This window comes from Haplochromis burtoni, unplaced genomic scaffold (genome assembly GCF_018398535.1).
Source record: "Haplochromis burtoni strain Fernald_Lab_line unplaced genomic scaffold, NCSU_Asbu1 Contig_95, whole genome shotgun sequence".
In the NCBI taxonomy this organism is placed as follows: domain Eukaryota; kingdom Metazoa; phylum Chordata; class Actinopteri; order Cichliformes; family Cichlidae; genus Haplochromis; species Haplochromis burtoni.
This window is the reverse complement of record NW_024582456.1, coordinates 386,506-401,648: the sequence shown is the minus strand read 5'-3', so window position 1 is coordinate 401,648 and position 15,143 is coordinate 386,506.

The following is a 15,143-nucleotide window of genomic DNA, read 5'->3' as shown; positions in this document are numbered from 1 at the left end:
ATGTGAGAGATCAGGAGCAGGCACTAATCTGGGAGGGGGGGGGGGGTGTAAGAAATACACAGCTATACTGCTCAGCGCGATCAATCATAGTACACTTGTCCTCCCTCGACTCTCTCGCTGTTACTGTCTCCACTGAATGCTCTTCTCTCTTTGCTTAAAATTATTACACAGACCATAAACCCAGAGAGGTGAGTGTCCTGTTAATGTGGGTACATGTAGTGGATGCAGTAACCTTTAAGACTGGCCAGCGAGCAGTGGTGGCTTGGACACAGGCCATATATTCTAGTCAATACCAAAGGCATGGACTGAGCTCAGCAGGCATTTTAAAGCCTTACATTTTAATTGTCATTCAGGCTACAGCCCAAATTGATTCTCAGGAGAGGAACAACATCAGACCTTTGTTACAATGCTTTTATTGCAAAAATTCTGATAAATTTGTTGGATTTCTCAAATTTTGGGGGTGGAAAAAAAAGCTGGGGTGAAAGCTCTGCCACTGTAACATTTGTTTGGCTCAGTAGCCAGAAACTTGATGATGGACTGATGTAAAATTCTATCATATGACTCATAAAAATTGGTTAATGTTCACGTTAATCACTTTTTAGCCCAGGTTTTCTTGATATTGTAGAGTCAATTTTTAATTTAAGCTAGGCTGTGTTTCTCTTCATAAAACAGCAGAAGCCCTCTACACGACCAACTTCGGACTTCATTTCATCTACTTTATCTCCATCCTATGTCTAATTATAAAGATTAAAACATAAAATTTTATATTTTTCACTGTTTTCATCATCAATTTATCTGGTAATGAAGAGGAAATCTCAGAAGAGGTCAGAGTGTAGCATGTCTAAATCACTGCGGCCAGACTGCCCTCAACTCAGCTTGAGTATTGACATTATGCCAGCTATGACACCATAACTCAGCCCACTGCGATGGTCATTTGATAAATGGTATCATAAATTGTTGACAAAACAATTTGTGATGTATTATGTTACCGATGGGTTGTACTGCTTATCAAATCAAGTAATCTGGCAGGGCTCTCCATTCATCAGCATAATGTAAGCTCTAGCTGTAGATAGTGATGGCTTTGTTGCTTTGTCAACATAAAGTTCAAATGTAGTGTTGCTAGAAACAGGGAGACCGGTGAGTTTCATTATTTTTATGAGGCTCTTATGGGGTTGCAGTGTTACTGTCTTTCTTTTTTTTCTCTCACTTGAAAGAACGAGAGCGAGGCGAGTATATTGTGTAATTTTCAGCTCATCATTATGAAATAGTCATTATATTGAAATTCGCCGGTGCATGAAAGAATAGTAGTGTGCAAACAAACATCACAGATGTTTTATCATTAATGAAAAGTAATGAAGCATCAAGAAAAGGAGTCAAAATGCACAACTGCATGCATGTTAAACCAGTCCAAAGTTTAAATTAGATATTTTGGCAAAATATTTGCTTAGTTCTGAATAGGCAGCCTTTTTCCTTATGCTGAGCTAACATGACCGATGACCCAGTTAAATAAACAGCGAGAGATTCGTTTTTTTTTTAAATGGAAGTCTTAGAGTTAACATATCAAGACATATTTAAAAGAAATTAACTAGTGCTTACTAGGTCTTAAAATCAGGTGAGTGGAACCCAGATGAACAAGAATACATGACATAAAACACTTTGTGATTATTTATTTAACCAAATTTAAGAGTACCCTCCATGATTCAGTAGCTTGTAGAATGACCTTTAGCAGAAATAGCTTAAAAAAACATTATTGTGATGGAATTTTGGCTCACACTTCTTGCAGAGTTGTTTAATTTCATTGAGGTTTGTTGGCATTTGTTTATGGCTCTGCCATAATATATCATGTGGGTTGAGGTTTAGACATGGGATCACTGTCCTGTTGACTGAGCCAATTTAAACCAAACTGGACAAAAAACTTCCCATTAGACCCCGGGCCACATACTGGTACTGGCCAGTGAGTCATATGGTGCCGGGGCTGCGAGAGTTGAGGCTCTGATGTGAAATTCATGGTTTTCAGGGTTTTTATCATTATCTCGGTTTCCCTGGGTCTTTTCCCGAGTTGTGTTTCTTATTTTGAAAGAACTATTTACACGTTACCATAGCGACCAGAGAGAATTAAGGGGCAGAGAGGAGGATGTTACTCTCAATGTTGTTGGCACATTTCAGGAGGACGCTGCTAATAAAGTTACACAATTAGACAGTTAATTTGCGTTTTTTATTATATTTACAAAATACCACAAGTTTTGTCTTGATCGTAGTATTTTATTTTGTTGTATTCATCTGTGACACCTTAAAGGCTGGTCCGTGAAAATAAAGTCTGACATTAAACCGGTCAATGGTGCAAAAAAGGTTGGGGACCGCTGCTCTCGAATACTTTGGTTTACATGGAAGTTCACGGTCACCTCTATGACTACAAGGTTCTGCCCAGGTTCTGTGGCTGCAAAACAAGCTGAAATAATTAAACCTCTCTACAACCGTGCTTTACAGTTGGTACGAGGTGTTTGTGCTGATATGCTGTGTCTGGTTTTCACCAAACACGGTGCTGTGCATCATGGTCAGACATCTCCACTGTGGTCTTGTATGTTCAAAGGAACTTGTTCCAGAAATCTTTTGGTTTATTGATGCACTGATGCAACTTTGCAAACCCAAGTTATGCTGTCGTAGTCTTTTTAGAAAGAAGAGGCTTTTTCCTGAAAACCCTTCCAACCAAGCCACACTTATTCAGTCTTTTTCCAGTTGTATTGTCATGAACTTTAACATTTAATATGTTAACTGAGGCCTGTAGTGTTTGATATGGAACTCTTGCCTCGAACACATCTTGGTTTGTTTTAATGTGATTTTTTTTAGTCCAGACATCAAAGTGTTGACTTTGTTACATTCTGTTGTTCTCAACAAATTACACAGCATTCATCAGTAAAGATTTTAGTAGATTAAGATCCACACTGATTCAGTATGATTTAGTAGAAAATTGACTTTTTTGTTGCTTTTTACACTGACTTTCTATGATGCATATTTATAAGTAAAAGGTTAAATGCGTTTGCTAGTTTTGGCAAGTTTCTTTACTCCAATTTTATCCCAGAAGAAGTGGCTACTATTGTATTTTTCCCTACAGTTTCTATTAAATTCTGCACTGTTAAATATCTTCCATTGATTTCAATTAAAGCTCAATTAAAATAGCCTGTTTCACAGCTATTTCATATTCATATGCACTCCTGGTATCTAAGCTTGATTTTACTTTCACGCTTTACAAATTAAATTAATTTGACACACATGTCAGTATTTAAGACAGTTGTTTTTCTCCTTTACAAACATTTGTCATCCTTTATGTCCCTTAAAAACATGGCAGATAGAAAATATTCCTCTTGCACCAAACAGCTCAAGAGTGAGTTCATTAATGTTGGGTTACTGACAAGCGGTGGTGTGAATGTGACCGCGCTCACCAACAGCTGTCTTTTTTTTCCTCTTAAGTGTCCTGCATAGAGCACTCAAAGAAAATAAAAAGCAAAACAGCAGCCTGCCTAGGTGGTGTAATTAGGAGGCATTTTAATAAATGCTAAAAGCATAAAAAGAAAAAAAAACTCCTTATTTTTGCCTTCTGTGAAGTCACACGATTACACTTTTAATTGTCAGTTTGCTTCAAACACCTTCAGGGGACTGTGTCCCATTTTTCTTTTTTTTGGCATTCATGTGAAACATACAGTACAATATTTATGAAGTGCACCGCCATACAGCCTGCACTACAGCCAATTTTCAGCTGAAATATTTGATCTTAAAAGCCACAAGCCGCGTGCTCTTGATCAAGAAACAATGTTGCATCTTTTCATCTCGCTCTTCTTTGCTGGAAGTCGCCTGTCCATTCTTTCTCTGACAGTGCCATTTCTGTTTGGCTGGCAGTAAGCAACCCCTGGGCTTCAAAGATACATTGAAGTTCTGCAAATAATCTGTCAAGCATGGAGACCAATGACTATAACAGCATCTGTCCACCACATCTCAGCAAACCTATTCATGAATGCACCGTTTGTTGTTGACATGATGGAATGCGTTTGTTGTCATCAGAGTATTTTAGCACAGTGAGGCCCTCCAACGCAGTCATTGCTCACTTCTTATCATTGTCTTAATGCTGTTTGTTGAGGAAAAGGGATTTGATGACCTACTGGTTTGTGACATTTAGTATCCACTATCTCTCCGAGGAGGTGATGGGATTTATGAAATGGGTCACACACACGCACATGAGTCTTACTTAAGCTTCCCGTTAAGGCCGCATGACCTTAAGAGAGAGAGAAACATATCACTGGAAAATGCTAATGTGGTACATTTGGTGCACATTAATTCTGTGCATGAATAAGACACATATTTCACTACAGGAAAAACACAAATGTAGCATTAGAGTGATGTATTCTCTCATCATCCTTAAAAATTAAGGGAATCTGCTCTTTAGCAATTAGTGGTAGTATTTGTAATTTGTAAATGGTGATATTGCAGCTATTACTGGGTTTTCTTGTGATAATATTGAACTGAGTGATTTGTTTTGAGGGAAAGCATTTTAAAATACATGTAGACTGTGTGGATGTACAACCTGGAGTCAGTAAAAGTGGAATGCATTCATTTAACTTTGTACTTTTTTATATCCGTATTTGTTTATTTTTATTTATGACGGTGAGACCTGGATGACAAAACTTTCCAGGGAGGCTGGAAAAAGGGGGAGGGGCTGTGATCAAACAGTTAAGCAATATCAGAACGATACCGAATTTAAACATCTGGATAAAAACTCTGATCACAGTGTTCAGAGCTGGATTCACTCTATGTAAACAAAAATAATTATACAGCAGGATCCAGATGTTGTTTTTGAAAATCGTGGATTCCGAATTGTTTGGACTGAAGAGGAGACGGATCGTTTCGGCTGTTACCAAATCCAAAAGTCAGCATCTGTGATGATATGGAAAATGTTTAGTACAGAATTCATCATTGAAGGATTGATGGCACAATTCATTTGGAAAAACATATAAAGGTTTTATTAACGTCAAACTTTGTTTTCTTTGGAGGAAAAGTCTTTCTTTTCTATGCAAGACGATGTCAAATCACATTCTGCATATATTCCAACGTGGCTCTGTTGTAATCAGACCTGGCAAGAAAAAAAACATTTTGTGGTCTATGATGCCATGTAAAACACAACAAAGGAAGCCCCACTAAATTAAGAATTAAGCTCCTTGGTGCCTCAAACAGTTACAGGGTGTTTTGAAAGACGAGGTGATGATGCATAGTGGGAAACGCCGTTGTTTTTGCTGACATCACATTCAAAATGAACTTTTTTCCAAACCCTAACATTTACATCTTTATTTAGACTTTATTTGCAACATTGTGCCCTGAACTATGTCCCAGTCTCTAACAGTCAAAACTGGACAGTTGTTGAGCATGAGAGGAGACAGTTGCTATGGTTTTCCTGTCCAGTGGAAACACCTGACTGTCTGGGTTTTGGTCAATTTTGCGCCACGTTTCAACTTCAATTTCTCCCAGAACTGCAGCACTAACTCCTATGAAAAGATGAAGTGCTCTACAATGTAGGGTTCATGATAGCCCTTACTCCTGGTGTTCTGTGGAGATCACAGCAATTAGGCTTTTCACTTGTGAATTTTAAACAGTTTGAAATTGAAGAGGTCAGTTGTCGTTATCAACTGTGTGCCCTCAAAAAGGAAGACAACACAGAGGTCAAGCGCGTCGCATTACAGGGCTAAGATGATAGCGAAATCTAAGCAATGAAAAATTGGGGTTCATTTTGGATTTTCATTCTTTTTCTTGGAAATCTCTGAACACCTCTGGCGGCTCATGTTGGCCTAGCATTGAGTAATAATTTGGGGCCTCGTGCAACACAAGCTCCAAGTGAGCCACAAGTTAATTTGTTTACCAGGAGACAGAAATTTGTGTGAGAAAAGTTTTGGGCTGAAAATCAAACCAGTCATTAAAAGTCAGGCAGCACTACCACCCCCTTCCATGTTTAAAGAGTGTTGCGAGTTAACAGAGAAAGGCTGTCTGTGTGACCAAAATACTCAGTGACTTCTATTGACTCAGAAAGGTTTTTTATGCTTTTACAAGCTGAATATACAAAAATAAAAAATAATAATCAGCACTGTGCTACACGCCAGTGTGTATGCATATCTACATTTAATTTGCAGGTATCAAGATTTGAAATTTATGCAGTATCAGCTAGAGATGGACCGATCCATATTACGTATCGGTATCGGTCCGATACTGACCTAAATTACTGGATCGGATATCGGAGAAAAATAAAAAATGTAATCCGATCCATTAAATATCACGAAAGCACCTCACAAAACTTGCAACACGCCGTAACTCACCTCAGAACGTTAGCACGTCGGAGCAGTATGCATCACGTGATAGAGCGGCTGTGGCATGCGGGACCTGTCGGTGGTCTGGATAGCATTTGGAGCTTCGCTAGCAACCCGGCATTTCATCTCCGACAAAGTTATCCCCGAGAGAAGTAAAGCAAGTGTGTAAGTCCATCTCTGAATGTTTGTAAAGCATTCCTGCGTTAAGCTTAACAAGCGACTGCCTCTTCTTGCTGCTACTTCAATCATGAAACTGCTTAATGATCAGCTGATCGCTTTTCTGTCGCTTGTCGTCTCTCTGTTTGTTTTTGGCCCACTTTGCACCAGAAAGAGGAAACCAGTCGGCTAGAACAACAGCAGCACGTTTAAGCTTGATAAGCTGTTGTTAGAATTTATTTAATATTACTTTCTACTCGAGGATCTTTTTCTACGTAGCTGACGGCTGGTAACTGTGCAGGGGCGGATCTAGCAAAGTTTAGCCAGGGGGGCCGATAGGGCATTAACAGGGAAAAGGGGGCACAAAGACATACTTTTCTTTCTTATTCTCATTTAAAATGTCTAGCTTTTAATAAATAATTATCTGACACCCAAAGTTTTAATTTGATGTAAAATGAATAGAAGTCAATTACTGTATATAGTGACTATTAAGTCTAATATATATACCCTAGTAAGCTATCCGGTTGTTCAGTGATGACGCGACGAATCCTACTTCCGGGCCTAAAGTAGTCTGCGTTTAATATGGCTTTTGTGTTGTTAACATGTTTAATGTTTTGTATTTTCTTCTATTTAATCTCAAAAAGCTCCTAAAACAGTCAGTGATCACTGTTGACCTCCCTCGGCTTTTATTACCGCTAATCATTTATTTAAGCTCAGTTTTTAAAACCTTAGGATGTAACTACAGCCCAGCCCATGCAGCAGTATATGAATGACTAACCTCGTATTGTGGATGGATTATCTCAGTTGTTCTCCTGGCTGAAGTTTGGTCCTTTTACAGCATCCTGCCATGCGATTACATTTGTTCCTGACCACCGAGAACACTCACGTTAACTTTTATCGAGTGGAAAAAAAGTTAGCTTGTTTATATTATGCTAACATAGCTGTGTCGCTAGCGGTCACGTAGCACATCATTATATAGCAGCTAGCCCAACTTCAGTAACCCTACAAACGTCACTGCTGTTTAGTTTTCTGTCTTCATTTATGCTGGAAGTGATAACAGAGCTGTACGTTTTAATTTGTTTCCAAAACCCCGCAGTCAGGACATGCTATATTGTATTTAGATAGAAGCTAGCGAGCTAACTCCCTGCTAACTTCTAACTCCGTTAAATGTCATAAATTCCGTTTTCATGGATGCCTGGATGTTAAACTCAATTGTTACACCTGGTAGAGCAGAACGCTGATCATTTTATTAAAGATGAAAGACTTTAGACAGTTTTTCAACTCTCAGTAATGCCATAGTGATCGTTTGATATATGGACCTGCAGCGGAGTTTAGACCCAGACACGGCTAGTGACGTCAGACTGAACAACCGGATAGTACTTTTTCCTTTGGGAAGGTACCATCTGTGCAGTCTGCAATTTTGTTGAAGAAAGATGTTGAATCTATTTAATATTTCTTGAAAAATAATTGATTTCTGTGCATTTTTTTTTCACACTGCATCAAATTAAGGTTGATTACGTCGATTAAGCATCATGAGATGGAGCGTGAGGGGTGGTTCCCTATTTTTTATTTATTTATTTTTGTTGCTGGGAGTTGGAACCCTATTAGTTAGGTTGCTTAATATTTACGCTAAGTACTTACTTAAGTTTATTAGATTGATCAGTATTGCTGAACTATGAAAAAAAATTTTTTTGCATACAGGTATAACAGAATAGCTTTAGTGTAGTTGTTGTTTTAAACTTGAGTATGAACTTATAAAAAATGCAGCAAGATATTTAAAAAAAAACGTTTTGTTGATTAAAAAACACTATATCGGATTCATATCGGTATCGGCAGATATCCAAATTTATGATATCATTATCGGTATCGGACATAAAAAAGTGGTATCGTGCCATCTCTAGTATCAGCACAGAGATAACAATTACTTCTTCTTTCCTTTCTTCTTCTGAAAACAAAAGTTGCGTGTTTGAACAAGAAATCAAACCATAGAGCGGTTACCGACTCCGGCATAATGTTAGAAAAAGTGATTAACGAAGACAACGTTAACAAGATTGTCTTCAATTGCAATTAACCGCGCTAACCATGTGACTATTGGTGCTCTGAGAAAACGGTGCACGTTGTGGTTCGATGTATTGGAAGACTGCCGTGAAGCTGAGGATGGAGAGACGCTGCCTGTGTGAGCAGAGATAGCACAAATACTTGTGTTGATTGGGAACAATTTTTTGCCATTTCATTGTACTGTGACATATCTTTCATTAAGGTTTAAGCATTAGATTAAACTAGAACCAGTATCCAATAGTAATTAACTTGAGTATATCGGGAGGCCATTATTCACATTAAAGTAACCTTTTAATAGCTGAGCCTTTAACTCCACTGCAGGTAATGACTTTAAAGAGTGCTTATTAAAAGAGAAATGGTAATGAGCTTTAATAAAGCAGAACAACTTTGAAATGAAGAGGGCTTTTCAATAGAAAAGGATGGAGGGATTGGACCTGTGATTCCATTAACGAGACTAATGATTCTTTATCAGCCCTCTTATGTGTACATGGAGTTAACATTAACAGTGATTGAAGATGGGTTTCAGTAAAAAGATGGGCCCTTTCATTACCCTTTAAAAGATCAGATAAGAGAAAAAGAACTTTAGCAATTTAAATCATTGAGAATTGATAACACAAGTCGTGCGACCTCAAAGTCAGCGACCACAGCCAAAATCTCCTTCAGCACTTATGGGCTGTAACAATGCAGTACATCTGTAATTATAAAATCTGTCTCATTATGTGCGAAAATGAACCGAATGAAAGGAAGCAGATTAAGTGATACAAGTGTCAAAATTTGGCTTGGAAAATGCAAGTTATCTAGTAGATTTAATTTTACACTCTTTGTGCAGCTTTATAATGTTAAAAGACGCTTCAGATTTGCATGAAATCCAATAACGGTCATTTGAATATATACGACGCATTGTTTTGGCCACAATAGACCTTTGGGTTTTCAGAGAGAAGCCAAAAGGCAACAAGGTAGAGAAGACAAAGAATTAAAGAAATGCAGGGACAGAGGGAATGGAAATAATTAAATCAATCTTTGGCGAGCAGCTGGAGCAGGACTCCAGCTGACAACAGCACCTGGGTGTGCAGCAGAGTCTGCCTGGGGCTGTGCTGCCTCCCCTCCGCCTCCTCGGCACCCCATCTCTTTCCAAAGCCCCCTAATGGCCCCCGGCCCCTGCTGGAGCTCTGGCTGGTACACCCACCCCCGTCTCCGTGTTTTCAGACAGAGGCAGCGTCGTCACACTGACGCTCGCCGACTAATTAAAGGGATGATTTGTGAAACGCCACCTTTTTATTCAATTAATCACCAACACATAGCCATAAACCCCATCGGCTAAAAATATTCTTGTTGGTTTGCTGTATAACTGATAGAGGAGAGTGCATTAAAGAAGCAGCGGGTTTTAAAAGAGGCGCCAAAAAAGGTTGGTCGACCTTTTTTTTAAAGACCCGTCAATCCATTTTATTGTGGCAGCATCACGGCAACAATACAAACGATTCCCTTTCGCTATTAGTGACAACAGCTTGCTCTGTGTTCGTACATCACTCTGGATTCTTTAAACAGAAGCCAAACATACATGTCTAAATGAATGACTGTGCAGTTCTCAAACAAATGCTTCCCTTCTTCCGTGTTCCTCCTCATTTCAACATGTTTTAATTAGTAGTGAAAAATGAGTTCATTTGGATGATAAATAACGGGAGCTGTGCATGCTTTTGGTTGGCAGGGCTAAACACGAGTGTTTTTCACCCCATTCTCATACAGAAGGAGTCAGAGACGGTCTGAACAGCTTACAGAGCCATTTAAAAGAAATGCTGATGGCTTGAAATTTTTTACATTGGCTAAAGGCTGCATGCAACAAAAATGTTAGCTTTTACCAAAATGGTTAGCTGAATATTGTTGGAGAGTAAAGCTACTACTTTGCAAATACTAGAGTAAAGTTTATAGGTAGACAGACATTCCGTTCAAAGCCCTACAAGAGGAAAACGTACTAATGCCGTTATTCACGTACTCTACACTGGAGATACTAAGAAAGCAGTTTTATTGTCATCATACTGTCCAACACCAAGTCCGGTGACGCTTTAATGGGTTTCCTTTCATCATACCATCGCTAAAGTTTTCCACCTTGAAGAGCCAACCCGAGTTCTTGCACACTCTTCTTTGTCTTTGTTCAAACGGCCAAAATTTTGTGTCAAAAGTTGTCTCGTTTCATCTTTATTTTCTCAAACGACTTCACTAGTGCAGAAGAAATCACACATATCATCAATAAATATTTATTCAGTGTTTGTGGTGAGCAATTGGTGCGAACTCAGGTGTAATTTGGTTTCAGCCTATCGAGATTAATTTTGTCAGGAACATGATGAATGCAATGCAGGGCAACGCTCCGATGCATCAGTGTCATTCCAGATGAGATTTTTCACAGGAGTTGAGAGTTTCTAAGATTAAGTGCAGTATTAGTCAATGTTTTTGGGATAAGACTTCACACTAATTTAGTGAAGAGCAACAACCTGCAGAGGAGGCTCCATTAGCAATGACAATGAACTACAGCTCTGGAGGGGAAAATCTGATTAACGCCGCTCACTGGAATTGTAAAGTTTCTTCAGTGGCTGGGTGATAATTCCACATTTGCAGGAATACCAGCTCGTAAAGTGCTTTTGTCCATGTCAAAGTCTCTCTTTGCTGATGTATTGTCATATTTCCCAAGGCCCCAGAAGACAATAAATTTATAGACCTATCAAGAAAAGTACCGTGCAATAACGTATCTCAAAAACTGCTACAGCAGACAGGTATTTGTCTATGAATTTGGGAATATGCTAAATCTCATTTGTGCAGCAGTGCTTTAAACAAAAGCAAGAACATGCCCGAGGCGATATGAAATGTAAAGTGTGTAAAGGCATGCTGGTAGGATCAGCGTGTTTTCTTGAAAAATCTATCCTCATCAGGACACTGAACACTTACAGCACAGTGCAATCTCTCCCGCTTCCTGTTTTAACTTTATTCGGGATGTAGGACTGGCCTTTTACCACCAAATATCTCTTCATTATCCCCCAGCCCCCCGCCCACCCCCCGCTGTTTTTTCTCAAGGAAATTTCTCTATTGAGATCAGATATTCTGAATATATAACAGTGACAAGCTGCTGTCAGCACTGATTTCCATTTCTCCTAGAAATATGGTGTTGAAATCCTCTCCAGGCAGATAAGTATCTTTACACATGACTGCCAGATTTGATTGCCTTCTGTAAAAGAGGCTGTATTGGAGTCACTCTCAGTGCTTGCCACAGTACATTGTATTCTTCTTCTGTTATGCCATACTATGCCCCTTGCAGAGCCCTCATCTAAATAAGAATATTTCTTCCATGCTTGGCTGTCCTCAGAGGGATTGGTGTGCAGCAGGGCTGAGTTGTCGGGTTGGGCGGGAGGAGGATGGAGGGGGTGCAGGGATTCCACTCTCTGCTCACTGTAATGGAACATGTGACCTTACCAAACTAGAGATGTCGGCTTGAATTGCTGTAAGAAGTGTTCCTTTTATATGCTGTGTACTTAGGATGTCTGTTTTACCTCGCAATATGAGAAGCCACCCTGCACGAGAACCAGATCATGAATTACGACGGTGAAACTTTAAAATCAGCTGCAGCGATTACACTTTTAGTTGAATGTAAGTTTGCTTATTTATCATCTGTGTAGTTCTTTATTCATTTGCTGACTTTGAATGAGTTCTTAGGAAAATCCATTTTATTTTATGAACATTTTGTTTTCATCCAGTTTGTAGCTACTTTACTTTATACTGGAAAACACTGAAATGTCATTCACTGTAAGATTTAACAGTCTTGTGCTAGAACTTTAAAACTTTAAAATGAAAGTAACCTACACGTTAGCCAAAAGTAATAATTTTAAATGTAATATTTAACTCCTCAAGCATCATGAAGTCTTTTTTTTGTTTTTAATTAGCAAAGTTCCAGATAGCTTAGCATGTCATGCTCTGTTCTAAATATAATAAATTTCTCTTGCTTGAATGAATGAATATGGGAGTGACTAAGACACTAATACTGAGGCTTCAAAATGTGATTCTGAATGTGAGTCCATCCTTTATATACAGTCTATGTAATCATAACATGACATTATACAACACTTTCAGTAGCAGAATTGCACTTGAAATGGAGGATACTATTTTAAATCTGGTATGTAGAGAATATGTTTATGTTCTCTAGTAATTAAATATCCTGATTATGAATCTTGAATCATGTGTATAATATGACTTTTAAACTCATCTAATCTTTTCACAGAACACAGTTTTCACAGAAAGAAATGATAATTGTGCATATATTAATGTCTCTTCAGTATTAAATACCTTTACATTGCACCTTTTCATCAATACTGTCTCTGGCTCCCAAATGCATTTTTCCTGATGCGCTTTAAACAGTTTAACGTTACGTGTTAAGTACAGCAACAAAGTACTGAAGATAATCCACAAATAGCAGAAGTGTGAAGTGCGTCTAAAGTGTGATTTCAGTTTGAATTTTGTAATCGTTGCTATTAATTTTATTCACATGTTGGCAATGAAATTGAGAACCAAAAGCATGATCGGAATTTCATAGAGGGAGAAAGAGAGAGAGAGCACAGCAATTGTGGTGTGCTGTGATGAGGGACACTAGGTTTGATGGTTGCTGCTTCACACGGTGCAATAATAAATTTGGGGCTATGGGGGTCTGACATTGTCTGCGCTCAGTATAATTAAGCGGTGCATTAGAAAGAGGGCTGGAATAAAACATGAGTATGTAAATTTAGCCTGGAGCTGATGTTCTAGTGATTATTACAATGCAGATAAAGCATTTCTCACAACTGCCTGTGTCTACTGAAGCCTCCAAAAACATCTGGACCTTTTAATTGAAAAATGGCATGGTGTTTCGCTGTGCTGCTTTGTGCTAAGTGAAGTCAACAATTAAGACGAAAATGTAATTGATAAGAATTGCATTGCTTCATTATTTGGTGTTCTAGTCAAGAAAATTGATTTATCAATTATTTACAGGTCACAGAGCAGAGGCCATGCATTTCTGTTTTCATTGCATCATCATCTGAGAACATACAGCACAGAGCTGAGAGCATCTCTGGAGTTCTTCCATTTGAAATCAATCATAACATGCATACTATGTTCAAAACTAATTACTTTTTTGTGCTGGTATTACATGCTGAAATGGGATGCATGATTTGGTTCCTTACTCGTGTAGCTGTTTAATTACAGCTTGTGTTAAGTCTGAAATGATGAGAGAAAGGAGCGATATAATACGCTGAGGTTCTCAGGAGATATAAGTGTACAGTAAGCACCACTGATGGTTTCTTGAGGTTAATATTTAAAAAGAAAACTTGAATTATTAGCAACAAGAGTGACATGATTTCTCCCGTCATGCATGTCTGCTGGGCCGCACTGGTGACATGTAACTAAGTACATTTACTTGAGTACTGAACTAAAGGTTCATTTGCATCTGAGCACAGACAACAATACTAGTAAGCTGTATTTACTCCAGCACTGAAACCTTGTAGATTGTATTCATCACTATCTTTTATTTCATTATCCTAACTGGAGCAATAGGCTTGTTAGAATTATGTATGTGTGAGCTGCATGTTGCATGTGTGGTTCAATAGCAGATTCTGAGCACGTTTCAGGTAGTGCACCTGAATTTTGATGTATAGGCCCAACATAGTGCAATGAAACTAAAGGTATCTTATCTTAATTTTTCACTTCAGTCTTTCTTTTCTTTGTTGTTCTGAATTTCTCTCAGAAGCAACTGTACTTCTTCCTTTATTGACCGCTTTTCTTGCTACTTTTTTAAAGTAAAAAGTAGCAATTTCTTGACATTTTCTGATTTCTTCATAACAGTTGAGAAGAAAATAGTCAGCACATAACTCCATAATAATATAATGACATCACAGTTTGAAACAGGTTTCACCTGAACCAGATAATTCACTAAACATTGTGTTTTTACACTGAAATATGTGCATTAATAATAATAATAATTAGTGTAAAAGTCACAGAGGGGTATTTTTCTGTATCAAGAAGATTAGCTCTCCTAAACCACAACTGTCCTGATCATGCATAGACTACAACCTAAACACTCACCTGACATATGCAAATACTCAGCTATCATGCAAAAGGGATTTTTTTTTTAAATATCTGCATTGCTGTTCTAATACATGATTTCTATTGCATATTTACATATTTCTTTAAAAGACAATCACAGAGCATTTTAAATCAAGGCCAGAATGTCGAGTGTTTCATTAAAATTATAAGGACTACCCCAGTTATTGTCCCCCTCAACACTGTTTTCAGTGCTGGGTGAACATTCCTTCATCCTCCCTGTCTGAAGTCTCTAGATTAGTGGGCCTGGGGCAGAGGCTGTTCATCTGCCAATATGGCACCAGCCTGAGTGATGGGCATGTGGCGATGTCACTAATGATCAGACCATAATGATTCGCTGACAGGGGTGGAGAGCAATAGATTGTCACTGGGGGTTGAGTTAAAGAGGGATCCTAATGATCTGCCTGCAAACACTGCCAGAGCACCTCCTATATCACTCCATCTCTTTACTATACCACTCATCGGGTTCCTCTC